We start from the raw sequence: 16,652 nt of genomic DNA, 5'->3' as shown, positions 1-16,652 counted from the left end.
GGTGTTTTTCCATTTGAACTGGAATGACTCCCTTTACTTCTCTTGTAGAGTCGTTCTAGTGGTAATGAATACTTTCATCGTTTGTTTATCTGATATTGTGTTAATTACACCCTCCATTTTGAAACGCATTTTTGCCTGATACAGAATCTTTGTTGACAGATTTTTTTTTTCTTTTAGCACTTAAAATATATCATTTCACTGCCTCATGTCCTCCAAGGTCTCTGATGAAAAATTTGTTGATAGTTTTACCCAGGATCCCTTGTACCTGATGCATCGTGTTTCCTTTGCTGCTTCAAGTTTGTCTCTTGTCTTTTTTTTTTTTCAACAGTTTGAACATAATCTATGTTGGTGTGGATATCTCTAACTGTATCCTACCTGTAATTCTCTGAGCTTCTTGGATTTTATTGATGATTGCTGATGATTCATGTCTTACATTCAACTTGGGGAGTATTTGTTCATTATTTCTTCAGATAATCTCTCTGTTCCATTCTTTCTCACTTCTATTTCTGGGACTCCGATAATGTGTATATTAGTCCACATGACGGCGTTCTATAAGTTCTTTAGTGTCTGCTCACATTTCTTGTTTTTTTTTTCTTTCTGTTCATTAAGCTCCCTAATTTCTATGTCTTTTTTGATATTATCATTTTATTCAGATGTCATTTACCTGATTTTGCTTAGTTTTTTGTCAAATTTTTCCTTTAGCAATTTCAGCACATGTAAGACTGTTGTTTTAAAATGCTTTGTCTACTAAGTGCAATGCCTATGCTTTATTGGGAACAGTTTCTTTTGCTTTTTTTTTGTTTTCAGTCGATAATGATGTTTATTTATTATTTTGTGTGTTTGTATGTGTGTTTCATTAGGCATTAGAAAAAACAGCCACCTCTCCCATTCTTGGCAGATTTCTTCTGTGCCATGACAGTCCTTCACTTATTAGCTTGGCATGCTCAGAGTCTTGCAATCAGCCCAACATGAAATCTGAAGGTGCACTCAGTTCTTTTCTGACGATGTATCTTGCCTGGCCTGTGTGCAGCATTTTTAATTCCCCTGAATAGATGGCTGCATTTTGAAAGTCTTAATATCCCAAAAATACACACAGCAGCTTCCCTTCAGAGCTTTATGTGGTCTATACTATGTCTTCACTCTTAATCTCTTGCCTCTGACATCTGTGCACCTATAGTCCCCGTACAGCTATAATGAGCCATTTCGTCTGCTTTTCGGTTCAAGCTTAGGTTTAGGCGAAACAGACAACAGTCTTTCAGGCAGCCCCAAAATAGCTTGGAACATTGCAAATAAGATATTCTCTGATCACTCTGGTTTGAGAGAGGTAACTGGGAACTGGGATAATGCCTCTTACAGACCAAGCCTGCACTGTGCCCGGCAGGAGGAGGGGCAAGGGGGGCTAAAAGCATGATGAAATTTCCTACCACTTTGAATCTGGCTTTTTCCTAACTGGTGTTCACTTTGTTGCTGTAGATCTTTGTTTGACTGTTTGCCCGAGGTCCTATAAGGTTATTTCAGCTAGTTGATGATGGTTTCCTTATGTTTCCATGGGGGAACTCAGAGCTTCCTAGACCTCTGTTTTGCTGACATCAGTCTGTGAGTTGAATTTTAAATGGCTTCATAATATTCCTTTGTGGCAATGTGTCTTAATTTCCCTTACTCCTCCCAAGTTACTGTAATTTAAGTTGTTGCCAGTTTTTTTTTCATTAAGCTATTGAGTAAGATAATAAACTATATAAAATATTCATCGTTTTTTTTGGTAGTTATATCATGATAGTTTTCTAAAATTTCTGTAAGTAGGTTAAATATGTAAACACTCTAAGGTTCTGTTTGCATGCTGCAAATGATGTCCAAAAACTGTTAATAATTAATACTCAAATAATCACCTTGCCAGAAGGTCTTTCTTGGCATCCTTTTCAAGATTGCACTGTTGTCAGGAGTGTATATTCTTCTTAAAAAGAAAAGAAAAAGAAACAAAAATAATTTTGCAGATGGGAATGGTAAAAAGCCAACTTTTCTTTCAATTCAAAGTTTTAATTCTTTATTGAGGGTCCACTTTTTGAAAAATGCGCTTTAATCATTCCATTGAAGTGTGTATGTGTGTGTGTACGCATGCGTATGTGTGTGTGTGGTGTAAGATATTTAATTGTTTGAAATGATTTCTGATCAAGGAGGGGAATCACCATGGCAAAAAAACAAAAAAAAACATTGGTATGTGAATGTTTCTAGTCTAATATTTGTTAAATAATTTTCAGCACTCTCTTGTAATAATTTGCTAATGCATGTAGATCCTAAATAAAAAATTATTTTGTTAAGAAATCAATGATTTCTTTATCAATATGTAATAATTCACTGAGATTACTTTTTGATAAAAACAAAACAAAACAAAACAAGTTAACTGTTTCCAATTCTCTTCTCACTCCATGGGTTACTACTTTAACCTTGCTCCTCCTACAATCCATTTACTAACAGTTGGACAGTGGACTTAGATGTTACCCTCTTGTTGTTCACATAACCTGTGAGGGCTGAAGAATAAAAGAGAGTCTGCTTAGAGAGAAGAGCCACAGGCAATGGATCCCAAATGTTGGCATGTTGATCTCAATGATGGTCACTTCATTCCCGTGCTGGGATTTGGCACCTATGCACCTGGAGAGGTAACAGTAGTGGTCTTGAGGTTGAAGATTCAAAGGGAAATAGACCTAGCATGAGTGGAAGTTGACCTGGGTTGTTAAGTCATTGAGTTCCCGTGTGACTCTTGGAGGCTTGCTTGTTTCTTGTATTCAGGTTAGAACTTTTCCTTATACAAGGAGACAAGGTAGTCAGTGTTCACTCTGCATCAGGGTCTGACCCTATGGTCACCTACAGATTATTCCGGATTTTCCTCCTGTTTCAATATATTTCCCAGGGTGGCAAAAGAAATGAAACTCAGCAGTCAAGAACATTGACTATCAGCTGCCCAGCTTTGAGGGTGATTACATGGGAGTGGTTTCTCTGTATATTCTGCAATTCAAAAAAACTTTCCTCTCATCAAGAAGTCGTGATCAAGAAAAATATTTGTGGTAAAAGATCCCTGAGATGAGATGAATGACAAATGATGGGAAAGAGTTACTGTTCTGTTGTGGAGTAGCCTGCTGAGTACCAGGCATTAAATACTCCACCTGTAGTTTCCCTCATACTTCTCCTACTGCTTGGGAATTTATCTTGAATGGAAAACACAATATCATTTGAGGGAATAAGCTAGTCTTCTAAGGCAAGTTTTCAATTCTTCCCCTTTTTATGACTGTCAATTAAAGCAAATAGGTAGAGTTGGACCTTGGACATAAGAGGGAGCAAAGTGGAAAAGTCACCAGTCTGCAATCATGAAGTTTGCCTATCAATTTTGTCTCTACACTAGTTGTGTGACAAAGGAGTAGTACTTAAAAGTTTACTCTCACTTTCTAATCTATAAAACAGAAGGAAATATTTAAAAAGACAATTTGGAGACAGAGGACAGGCCTTGTTTACTTTGTAGTGGAAAGTGGATGAAGGGGAGAGAAGGGTCAAGGATATCACTGAAGATTCACCTTTGGAAAACCTCTGAATGCCCCTACACCTAAGGAAAGAGCATGACCAGCAGAGGGCAGTTATACCAAGTATCCAGTTCCTAGCAAAATCAATGAATAAAGAAAGCTTATGCAATACTTGAAAAGAAATGGAATATTATTCAGCCTTAAAATAGAAGGAAATCATGAACTTGGAGGAAATTGTGCTAAGTGAAATAAGACAGACACAGAAATACAAATACTGCATGATACCACTTATATGTGAAATCTAAAAATTCAAACTCATAGAAGCAGAGAGTAGAGAAGTGGTCACCAGGGGCTGGGGAAGGGGGGCAGTGGGGAAAATGGGGAAATGTTGGTCAAAGGGTACAAACTGTCAGTTATCAGATGAATAAGTTCTGAAGAAAGAATATATAGTGTAGTGACTATAGTCAATTATAGTGTATTATATTCTTGAGAACTGCTAAAAGAGGAGATCTTAAGTGTTCTCACCACACATACACAAAGAAGTTGACTGTGTGATGTGATGGGTATTTTAATTTGCTTAATTGTTGTAATAATTTCACAATGTACACATATGAAATCATGAAGTTGTACAAGTTAAATATATACTTTTTAAATTTATATGCAATTTTTATTTAGTGTGTTCTGTTTTTCCACACTGGTAGAGCACTCTTAAAACCAATCACCTTATTTCTTGAGACTTCTTCCCATGTACTTTTCCTTTGTTAATTTTACTTAGTAAGCCTCACAATATAAATCATATCCATGGCTACCATTATATGCTGAATCTCATGAGTTCTTTTAGGAAACCACTGAACCTGGGGGTAGTCGTGGGGCCCTTTGATGCTGATGATCATCCAATGATGGCCCAGGGTTGAAGGAGTTCTTGGTATGCCAAAATGTTATTACTTATCAGGAAAGACCCAGGCAAATTGCCATGGGTCCATCACCACTCATGAAGAACTAACCTGAGACATAAGGAATAGTTTTAATACTTGAGAGGTCAAATTGTGCCTTAGCTATATCTCAATCATGTGGATATCCAATTACTTACTACCTTTGGTTGCTCATTTAGGCTCCTAAAAGCAAAGCTATGGAGGCCACCAAATTAACTATAGGTGCTGGGTTCCACCATATCGATTGTGCTCATTGGTACAAAAATGAAAATGAGGTTGGACTGGCTATTTGAAGCAAAATTGAAGATGGCATTGTTAAGAAAAAAGACATATTCTACACTTCAAAGATGCTGCACATGTGGCGTGTATGTAGACCCTTGTGTGAATGTGATTGTGTGGAGATGACAATTACGTGATAAGACCAGTAGTTTGGTGAATTGCGCTTATTGGTACAACTTTCTTCACACATATTCATGTACTAAATCTAGTGTCAAAAAAAGATGATGGCTTTCTCATTATTGCTTTGTTCAAATTTTATGATTTTAAATTAAAGTCACTTTACTTTTCTGAGACTCAGACCATATCAGTGTGATTTAGCGTGGACTATTGAATCAGACTGAACTGTGACCAGATTATAGCTTTCCTTATAATCTGGGTGACTTACTAAACTTTCTTAACATTCTGAATCTCACTTCCCACTTCCGTCAGTAAGAGAGAGCAATATAAGAGGCACTTTGTGTATTAAACAAGATATAGCTAAAGTGTCTTGAATTGAGCCCAGCACATAGGAATATGGTCAAAGCACTTTTTCTCTCCAGTTGTTTACAAAACGGGATGTTACTTATTCCCCATAGGGTTGAAACTTTGAGAGAATTAGGCAACATTTGTGAACAGCTTTGTAAACTACATCAAGCAGAATTCAGATAATGGGCATTCTTATTATTTAATAACACTTTTTATCTTTTGGGTCATTTCCTTCCATAGTAGATGTACTCTGAATAAATAAAAAAAATAATAGAGTGTCTATGGGTAAGTCATATTAAAAGGGAATCAAGGTGGAAAAAAACATATTTCCTCTGTGATCATCAGTTTCCAACCAGTAGAGAAAAGTCTAATTATTAGATGAAACAAGAAAAACAAAACTGACTGAAGTATTAATCCAGCACAACTTCCATTCTTTGACCTCTGCAGCTTTGGCTCACTTTCCTTCAACCAGAGTTGGTCTGATTAGCCCTGGAAAAGTCTCTGAAAAATGTTCAACTACATTATGTTGATCTCTATATTATTCATTCCCCAATGGCTCTGAAGGTTGGCAATTTGCATGGTCACACCTATTTTACATCTTGTGTCAGAACGTCTATCAACTTGTATGGATGGTTGAATTAAGATTTTCCTTAGAAGGATGTAGGGATTATTATATTAGAGAAGAATCCCCAAAATTTTTTGAATCCTTAATTTCCTTTCCATGCCTCCAAGAGAAAAGAGTTCAACAATCTCAAATTCTCTCTTTCAAAAATTTGTGGAACTAAAAATAGGCATGATCAACACACAGTCCAGATTATGACTCCTGCTTCTCTCGGGGATGTCACAACACAGAGTTTCACACAACTGTGGTGAGCAATTCAACTGCCTTACAATTGTGCATAATGAGTTGATATCCACACTCACCATTTCAAGTTGAAAGCAGATTTGGTGGTACTTCCTTTTGTGGTGTCTAAAACTAGCAGCCTTCACTGGGACCTGTGAAACATTGCCTACACCATTTGCTATCTTCACATGGAATTTTGTAGACTGCTCTTAACCATTAAGGATTGTGTTATGTAGAATTCTTGACTTTAAGTTATAGCTTCTCAAGCTATCCTATGTAAAAGAGTTTATTGGACTATGTAAATGGGATGTACAAGCAATGGATATATTTAAAGATTTAGAAAAGTCTTCTGAAATATCTCATCTTCCCTATGACTTAACTTTGCATTACTAATTGTTTGCTTTATTTTTGTTGTAACATTTCCTGTTGGTAGCAAATATGGCCTTGAGGCAGTTCAAGGCTCATGGTCATTAACAATTGACAGTATGTCTGTATCTTCCACCATCTATATTAATCCTTAAGAGAATGTAGGGACAAGGAACTCTGATTGTGTAGTGTGGATTGAGATTTTAATAGTCACTCTGGAAATAAGGACACGTAACTTACTGCCATTCTCAGTGTAAGGGAGGCCTTTTTTAAGAGGAAAGTTTGGGGGGCAAACAAGGATAACATAAGTCATTATGAGTCTCCTTTAGAACCAGGGAGATGGTATTTATGAAAATATATAAGTATAAGAGATTAGAGGAAGCTTGTCTCTTAAAGACATTCCTTCCTACTCCATATGTAAATCACTTTGCAAATGTTAATATCTAGAATGTTACCCCACCTACCTCATGAAGGTTTAGTGTCCTGGCCCTAGGTGTACCTGTCAGCCTGGCTAAGTGTGGAGAAATTATTTTGTGACATCACTAACATGACTGCTTCTCCTCCAGCCAGGCAAAGATCTTTTTCTGGAAGATGAACATGGAAAAGTAATATTTGACACAGGAGATCTCTGTGCCATGTGAGAGGTGAGTGCTTGGAGGAGAGAGCACAGAGAAGGAAGCCAGGAGAGGGGGAATCTAATTCATTTCTTCCACTTATGAGATTTGTCTCTGCATCTTTGGATTCAGCAATTCATGAACTTTAAAGAAACCGTATGCTGGAGAGATGTGGAGGAAATCACTAGGGAAATGTCTATAGGAGAATTGGAGTAGGAGACTTTGGGACAATGAAGAGAGGCATCTCTTTCCTTCAATGTGTAATACTCTTTCACATTTTTCTAAGGAGAAAACAGATATTCTTATTCTTACTGTCACTACATTCTTGCCCTGTTTAATTTGCTACTATTTCTCTTCTTCATATTCATGCCATTTGGCTTCATTGTCATTTCTTGACAGCTGTTCCTTTTAACAGATTTTACTTACATTTACTCTTGATCTATAACCAATTGCACAAATGATTCTTCACCATCCCTTTCCCCCCAGGCCATGGAGAAGTGTAAGGATGCAGGGCTGACCAAGTCAATCGGGCTGTCCAACTTTAACCGCAGGCAGCTGGAGGAGATCCTGAACAAGCCAGGGCTCAAGTACAAGCCCGTCTGCAACCAGGTGAGCACCCTTGGCCTCCTCTCCTTTCTGTTCTTCATCTCCTTCTTCTTTCACTACTGCTAGGTGTCTGTTTGGCCTCCCCTCCCATTCATCTTAACTTTATGGAACAGAAGATTCTAGAGAGCAGAGCTTCTGTATAGATAGGCCTGAATAGAATCCATAATTGTATCTCATTTGTAAAGTCTTAGGGAAAAAAGTGGTCAGATTTTAGTTCTAAATTGTCCATAAGAATTTAGGGAAGACAAAGGAGTTGATGGAGGGCTAGAATAGTTACCCAGACCTTAGAGGGAAGGTGACATTTCCCTGAGCTATAAAGGATGTCCAGAGATGGGATGGGTGAAAGTCATTTGAGGAAATTGTGTCCAGGAAGGAAGGGCGTGAAATCATGGAATGAGCAGTAAATAAATAAAGAGTGAAAATAAGATGAGGTGGCTGTTAGGGCTTGTGTGGGGTTTGGATGCCTGAATCCTTCGTCTTTGTATCTCTGCTTTCAGGGGTCTTTGAGTAGGAAACATAGATACAAAAAAAATGACTGTGAAAGTCATCCAGGCTAGGTGGATGGTTTATGGTGATACTAATGGTGGATGAAATCAACACTCATGAACATTTAGTTGGAACATACAGCAGACCTTGTGATTTATTCAGTCTTAGTCTGGTTCTCCTCATCGATATCTACCCTTAAATCAACCTCTTAGACACATGATTCTGTGTCTGGTTCTGTGCTCTTACTTTTTTTGTTCTATTTTTTATTTCATTGTGGTAAGAACACTTAACATGAGATCTGCCCTGGTACCAAATTTTTAAGTATACAATACAACATAATATTGCCAACTATGGAGTTATTGTTATACAGCAGATCTCTAGAACTTATTCATCTTAAATAATTGAGACTTCATGCCCACAATTAGCAACTCCTGATTTCTCCCTCCTCCCATCCCCTGGCAGCCACCATTCTTTTATCTGATTCTATGAGTTTGACTGTTTTAGATTCCTCACATAACTGGTTTCATGTAGTACTTGTCTTTCTGTGAATGTCTTATTTCATTTACCATAATGTCCTCAAGGTATAAGTTTGAGTCAAGAAGTAAGAATCTTCAATTGTGAAATGCGGCCTATAAAATTCAAGAAGTTGACATATAGTGTTATATCACTGTTGATTTTCAATTACAAATGTTAAAACATTCATGTGATTATAACGTTAGTTTTTCCTCTCGATTTTTATTATGAAAATTTTTAGACATTCAGAGAAGTTAACACTATGATAGAGAACATCCTTGTTTTCCCTCCTATATTCAACATTTTTCACATTTTGCCACGTTGTCAAATATATGTGTGTGTGTATATATATATATACATATATATATATGTGCATCTATCTGCATATGTTAGTATAATATTTTGCTGACCCTCTTCAAAGTAAACAGTAGACTTGACAATTCACCCCTACAGACCTCAGAAGTCTTGTCATCTAGTATCAAATCCATATTCAGTCCTCTGTATTGTTTTCCAATATCTTTTATAGATCATCTTTTCTATTTAGGAGCTATTTGTGGTCCAGATATTACTTTCAGTCATGTGTCTTAAGGTTTCTCAACCAAGAATGGTCACTCAATCTTTTTTTTTTTTACTATTATATCTGACAGGTTTTTGTTAAATATTATGGATTTATCTGATTTACCTTTTATCTGATGTTAATTAACTTGTCCCTCTCTTCCCTGTTGCTGTAAATTAGAAGGTAGATCTGAATGCCTTGTTACATTAAGGTTAAACATTTTTGGCAAGAAAATATCCTTTGCATGCTGTTTCCCTCAAATGTGTCCCTACTGGAGTGTTCCAGTAGGAAGCTTGTCATGACGTATTGTCCCACTAGGAGAGATGCAAGTTTTTGTTTTTATTTGATGAGGAATACCAGCCCTGAGCTAACATCCATTGCCAATCCTTTTGTTTTTGCTGAGAAAGGTTGGCCCTGAGCTAACATCTGTTTCCACCCTCCTCTATTTTATGTGGGACGATTGCCACAGCATGGCTTGGTAAGCGGTGCATAGATCAGTGCCCAGGATCCAAACATATGAACCCCGGGCCACTGAAGTGGAGCACGTGAACTTAAACACTACATCACCGGGCTGACCCCGAGAGATGTTAGTTTTGTTCTCTTGGTTAAACTAGTGGTCGCCAGGTCTTTTCTTTTTTTTTTTTTTTTGTGAGGAGATCAGCCCTGTGCTAACATCCGCCGATCCTCCTCTTTTTTTGCTGAGGAAGACGGCCCTGGGCTAACATCTGTGCCCATCTTCCTCCACTTTATATGGGATGCCGCCACAGCATGGCTTGCCAAACAGTGCTTCGGTGCGCGCCCAGGATCCGAACCAGCGAACCCCGGGCCGCCGCAGCGGAGTGCGCGCACTTAACCGCTTGCGCCACCGGGCCGGCCCCAGGTTTTTTCTTTTTAAATGCATATTTTCCGAATTGAAATTACCTGGGAATAGGTTGGGTGATAACTGTCATTAGGGGAAGTCATATTGCCCCCAAGTTTTCACATAATAGTTGAGTAGCCATCAATGATTTTAGCCTGAATTAGTTATTTCATTGGGATTTGTAAATAATTATTTTCAATTTTAAACACTCTTTTATAGGTCTTTTACCAGATATTTTGTTACAAACAGAAAATTCACTCATCAAGTCAGGTTAAACTACAATTATTCCTATAAGGCAGGGTACAAGCTTAATTCCTTTCCTTTAATTATTAGTGTTCCAAGAAAGCAGTTACTGTAATAATCCCCATCAGTGGGAAGAAACGTTTTTGTTCTCTCTCTGTCTCTCATCACTATGGACTCATGGAATTTTATTTACTATATGTGTAATAATTCCTTTTAGTCATTATTCCCTTTGATGCTCAAATCTAAAATGTCACCAGTGAGATCCCCAACACACTGGTTCTTTTGTCCCTTACACGCCCCTTTCTGAGTCTTTGAGCAATTTGTGGCACAATTTGATGTCCGAGGCTCAAACAGTTTTCTTCCTGTCCTGGATCTGGAGTTAGCCATGTCGCCCTGTACTGTACAATGGTGTTGAGTAACTAAGATGTGCACCGTAGAGTGCTTGTTCTCAGGAATGTCATTTTCAATTTTTTTTTTCCGTTTTAGGGAACAGAGATATAATTTTATTTTATTTTTTTTAAATCGTTACTTTGTTGAATAGGAGTGGTGAGAGGGGACACCCTTGTCTTGTTCCTGTTCTCAGAGGAATGGCTTTCAGTCTTTCCCCATTGAGTATGATGTTGGCTGTGGGTTTGTCACACATAGCCTTTGTTATGTTGAGGTACTTTCCTTCTACATCCATTTTGTTGAGAGTTTTTATCATAAATGGATGTTGTATCTTGTCAAATGCCTTCTCTGTGTCTATTGAGATGACCATGTGGTTTTTATTCTTTGTTGTGTTGATGTGGTGTATTACTTTGATTGATTTGTGGATGTTGAACCATCCCTGCGTCCCTGGTATAAATCCCACTTGATCATGGTGTATGACCTTTTTAATGTATTGTTGTATTCGGTTTCCCAATATTTTGTTGAGGATTTTTGCATCTATGTTCATCAGTGGTATTGGCTGTAATTTTCCTTCTTTGTATTATCTTTGTCTGGCTTTGGTATCAGGGTGATGTTGGCCTTGTAGAATGAGTTAGGAAGTGTTCCATCTTCCTCTATTTTTTAGAATAGTTTGAGAAGGATGGGTATTAAATCTTCTTTGAAAGTTTGGTAAAATTCACCAGAGAAAACATCTGGTCCCGGACTTTTATTTTTTGGGAGGTTTTTGATTACTATTTCAATGTCTTTACTTGTGATTGATCTATTAAGATTCGCCATTTCTTCTTGGTTCAGTTTTGGGAGGTTGTATGAGTCTAAGAATTTATCTATTTCTTCTATATTGTCCCATTTGTTGGCATACAATTTCTCACAGTATTCTCTTATAATCCTTTGTGTTTCTGCGGTATCCATTGTAATTTCTCCTCTTTCATTTCTAATTTTATTTACTTGAGCCATTTCTCTTTTTTTCTTAGTAAGTCTGGCTAAGGGTTTGTCAATTTTGTTTATTCAACATAGAACTGGAGGTTTTGCCCAGGACAATCAGGCAAGAAATAGGACTAAAAGGAATCCAAATAGGCAACGAAGTGAAACTCTCACAAATTTGCAGATGACATGATTTTATAAACAGAAAACCCTAAAGAATCTGTTGGAAAACTATGAGAAATAATCAACAACTACAGCAAAGTCGCAGGGTACAAAATCAATTGACAAAAATCAGTTGCATTTCTGTATAATAATAATGAAATAACAGAAAGAGAGCTCCAAAAGATAATACCATTTACAATAGCATCAAAAAGAATAAAATATCTAGGAATAAAGCTTACCAAGGAGGTATAAGATCTACAATGAAAACTACAAGACATTATTGAAAGAAATAGATGATGACATAAAGAAATGGAAAGACATCCCATCCACATGGATTGGAAGAATAAACATATTTAAAATGTCTATATTACCTAAAGCAATCTACAAATTCAATGCAATCGCAATCAGAATCCCAATGATATTCTTCACGGAAATAGAAAAAAGAATACTAAAATTCATATGGGGCAACAAAAGACCCCAAATAGCTAAAGAAATCCTAAGAAAAAAGAACAAAGCTGGAGGCATCACAATCCCTGATTTCAAAACACACTACTAAGCAATAGTAATCAAAATAACATGGTACTGGCACAAAAACAGACACACAGATCAATGGAACAGAATTGAAAGCCCAGAGATAAAACCACACATATACGGACAGCTAATTTTTGACAAAGGAGCTAAAAGCATACAATGGAGAAAGGAATGTCTCTTCAATAAATGGTGTTGGGAAAACTGGACAGCCACATGCAAAAGAATGAAAGTAGACCATCTGCTATCACCATTCTCAAAAATTAACTCAAAATGGATCAAAGACCTGAAATTGAGACCTGAAACTATAAAACTCATAGAAGAAAATTTAGGCAACACACTATTTGACATTGGTCATAAAGGAATCTTTTGGATGACATGCCTACCCAGGCTAGGGAAACTAAAGAAAAAAATAAGCAAGTGGGACTTTATCAGATTAAAGATCTTCTACAAGACAAACAAAACCAGAATCAAGATGAACAGACAACCCACCAGCTGGGAGAAAATATATGCAAAACATATATCTGACAAGGAGTTAATCTCCGTAATATATAAAGAACTGACACAACTGAACAACAAAAAAACAAACAACCCAATCAAAAAATGGGCAAAGGAAATGAACAGACACTTCTCCAAAGAAGATATACAGATGGCCAAGAGGCACATGAAAAGATGTTCAACATCATTAATCATCAGGGAAATACAAATCAAAACAACATTAAGATATCACCTCATGCCCATTAGAATGGCTATAATCACCAAGACAAAACACAGCAAATGTTGGAGAGGATGTGGAGAAACAGGAATGCTCATCCACAGCTGGTGGGAATGCAAACTAGTGCAGCTTCTATGGAAAACGGTATGGAGATTCCTCAAAAAATTAACAATAGAAATACCCTATGATCCAACTATCCCACGACCAGGAATCTATCCAACGAATCTGAAATCAACAGTCCAAAGAGGCTTATGCGCCCCTATGTTCATTGCAGCATTATTCACCATAGCCAAGAAGTGGAAGCAACCTAAGTGTCCCTCAACTGATGATTGGTTCAAGAAGATGTGGTATATATATATATATACAATGGAATACTACTCAGCCATAAAAAAAGACAGAATCGTCCCATTTGCAGCAACATGGATGGGCCTGGAGGGTATTATGTTAAGTGAAATAAGCCAAAAAGAGAAAGACACATACTGTATGATCTCACTCATATGTGGAATATAAACCAACACATGGACAGAGAAAACTCTATTGTGGTTACCAGGGGCAGTGGGGGTAGGGGTTGGGCACAAGGAGTGAAGGGAGACATATATATGGTGATGGACAAAGAAAAATGTACAACCCAAAATGTCACAATGTTATAAACTATTAAAACATCAAGTAAAAAAAATCATTACTTGATGTTGATAACTCCAGTTTAAATTTAGTATTACACCGTTACTTATTCAGCTTTTTTGCCTTTTAATCTTTCTCTTTCATATTAATATTTCCATTTAATATAGTCTGACACTCTTCTATCTTAGCATTCTACAGGTTGAATGTCATCATTATCTCAATCAGAGGAAACATTTGGATTTCTGTAAATCAAAAGATATTGTGCTGGTTGCCTATAGTGCTTTGGGAAACCAATGCCCGAAACAATGGTAATGAAGACAACAGGGAGTTTACCAAAATCAGTATTTTTGATGAAACATATTTAATCACATCATTACTTGGTTTTCTGGAATTAACTCACAACTGGTGTGGGAGAGAGAGGAGAGGTAGTGAAGAAATCCTTCTATTTATCACCCCATCATCCAGCCAATGCTTTTACATTATATGTCCCAGGTTGTAGATTAATCAATAACAAATGCCTGCGTTAAAATCTTCAAATATTCAAAAGCCATTGCTTAAGTCATGATTTCGATATTTATTAACATTTATTTATTTATTTATTTATTTATTTATTTATTTATTGTGAGGAATATCAGCCCCAAGCTAACATTCATGCTAATCCTCCTCTTTTTGCTGAGAAAGATCAATTCTGAGCTAACATCTATTGCCAATCCTCCTCCTTTTTTTTCCACCAAAGCCCCAGTAAATAGTTGTATGTCTTAGTTGCACATCATTCTAGTTGGCTTATGTGGGACATGGCCTCAGCATGGCTGGAGAAGTGGTGGGTCGGTGTGTGCCTGGGATCCAAACCCGGGCCGCCAGTAGCAGAGTACACATACCCAATGGCTAAGCCATGGGGCCGCCTGAAAAAATTCATGATTTGGAAGCTCGAGTCTGAACTCAAGCATGCATTAAAATGACCTGAAGGGCTTTGTAAACACAGGATGCTGGTGCCACACCTGTGTTTCTAAATCACTTGGTCTTGGGTGAGGCCATGGAATTTGCCTTCCCAGCAGGATCCGAGATGATACTTATGCTGCTGGTGCAGAGACCACCTTTTGAGAAGCACTGGCCTAGAGTGGACCTATTGAATCTCTTTGGGAATCCTCCCAGAAAACTGCATACCGAGTCTCATGTCTTCACCATTTCTGCATTTCCTTCCAGGGTAGACCAGAGTTCCCCACTTCTCTTGGATGATCCAGTTCTTTGTGCCATGGCAAAAAAGTATGAGCGAACTCCAGCACTAATTGCTCTTTGCTACCAGCTGCAGCGTGGGGTTGTGGTCCTGGCCAAGAGTTACAATGAGAAGCGGATCAAAGAAAACATGCAGGTGATGAGTGAAGCTGTGGGCATAGGCCTCCTAAAAAATATCCTTCACATGTGTGCTTCTTTGTAAGGTTCTCAAGACATCCCTGGGCCCAGATGTGTGACCTGTTATTTCCCATGCATGTATGCCTTTTGTGTATTACCATCGGTATTCTCCTACTGTGGCAACAGGAGAGTCAGCACGGCTGGATGGAATTCAGATTGGAGTAAAAACAGAGATTTTAGATCTAGCATGATGTCTGTGATGTACTCTGTAGCCCTTTGCAAGTGACCTCTCACTTTCTTCTTTCTAAAATAAGGGAATTGGATTATGTGATTTTTCTTAGTCTATTTGGGTGCTATAACAAAATACCACAGACTAGGTGTCTTATGAACAATGGACATTTATTTCTCACTGTTCTAGTGCGTGGAAGTCTGAAATCAAGGTGCCAACGTGTTCAGGTTAGGGATCTCTTTTAGGTCTGGCAATTCTTGTTGTATCTTAACATGGTAGGAGGAGCAAGGGAGCTCTTTCAAGTCTCTTTTATGAGGGCATTAAACTCATTCAAGAGGGCACCATCATCTTAACCTAATCACCACGCAAAAGCCCCTTTCTAGAACCATCACAGTGGGGGTTAGGTTTCCAACATCAGACAGTAGTGATCTTCAATCTCAAAATCACTGTAGTCTTAGTTTGTACTTCCTTGACTACTAACGTAGTTTCATTTTTATATATTTATTCTCTTTGAGTTACTACCTCATGAAGTGCCTATTCAAGTCTTTGTCCATTTTTATTAAGTTCTCTGTCTTTTTATTTACATGTAGAGAGACCATTATTGTACCATTTGCTATAGCTTCATAACAAACTATCCCCAATTTAAAGGTTTACTACACAAGACTTTTATTTGGCTCATGATTCTGTAGTTTGACAATTAGCCTGGGCTCAACTCAGCAGGTCTCTTCTTAGCTGGGATCTCTGATGTATTTTCAGTTAAATGAATCACAACCAGGCAGCTCTGCTTTAGGAGGTTGATTTGGCTGTTGTTAGTGGTGCATAAACTCTGTTCCATATAATTTTTCATATAATTGAATAAACTATAGCCAAATAGTATGTTCTTCTTCTCATCACGGTGGCATCTTGCCAAGACAGTGAGTAGATACTTGCACAGGGTTTTCACGTCTAAGCTCAGAATGGACTCACCATTGTTTCTGGCAAATTTTATCATCCAGTGCAAGTTACAGCCCAGGACAGATTCAAGAGGTAGAGAATCTTGTAAAAGATCTTTTGTCTCCTCATTCAAATTTGGGTCTTTACTAAACCTGGAATTGATTTTTTTAATCTATTTGTTTATTGCAGAAACATGGGTTTATAACAGTGTAAAAATTTCAGGTGTACATCATTATACTTCTATTTCTGCATAGATTACATCATGTTCACCACCAAAATACTGATTACAACCCATCACCACACACATGTACCGAATTATCCCTTTCACCCTCCTCCCTCCCCCCTTCCCCTCTGGTAACCACCAATCCAATCTCTGTCCCTATGTGTTTCTTAATTGTTGTTATTATCTACTACTTAATGAGAGAGATCATATGGTATTTGACCTTCTCCCTCTGACTTATTTCGCTCTGCATTATACCCTCAATGTCCATCCAT

The 16,652-nt window shown here is 37.6% G+C and overlaps 1 pseudogene; it reads left to right on the top strand.

Moving 5' to 3' along the window:
* Nucleotides 1–2,570: 2,570 nt before the first annotated feature.
* On the top strand, nt 2,571–14,989 carry LOC131398719 (aldo-keto reductase family 1 member C23-like protein; annotated as a pseudogene).
* The last annotated feature ends 1,663 nt before the right edge of the window (nt 14,990–16,652 follow it).

Source organism: Diceros bicornis, chromosome 36, assembly GCF_020826845.1.
Source record: "Diceros bicornis minor isolate mBicDic1 chromosome 36, mDicBic1.mat.cur, whole genome shotgun sequence".
NCBI lineage: Eukaryota > Metazoa > Chordata > Mammalia > Perissodactyla > Rhinocerotidae > Diceros > Diceros bicornis.
This window is presented reverse-complemented; position numbering and strand designations above follow the sequence as displayed.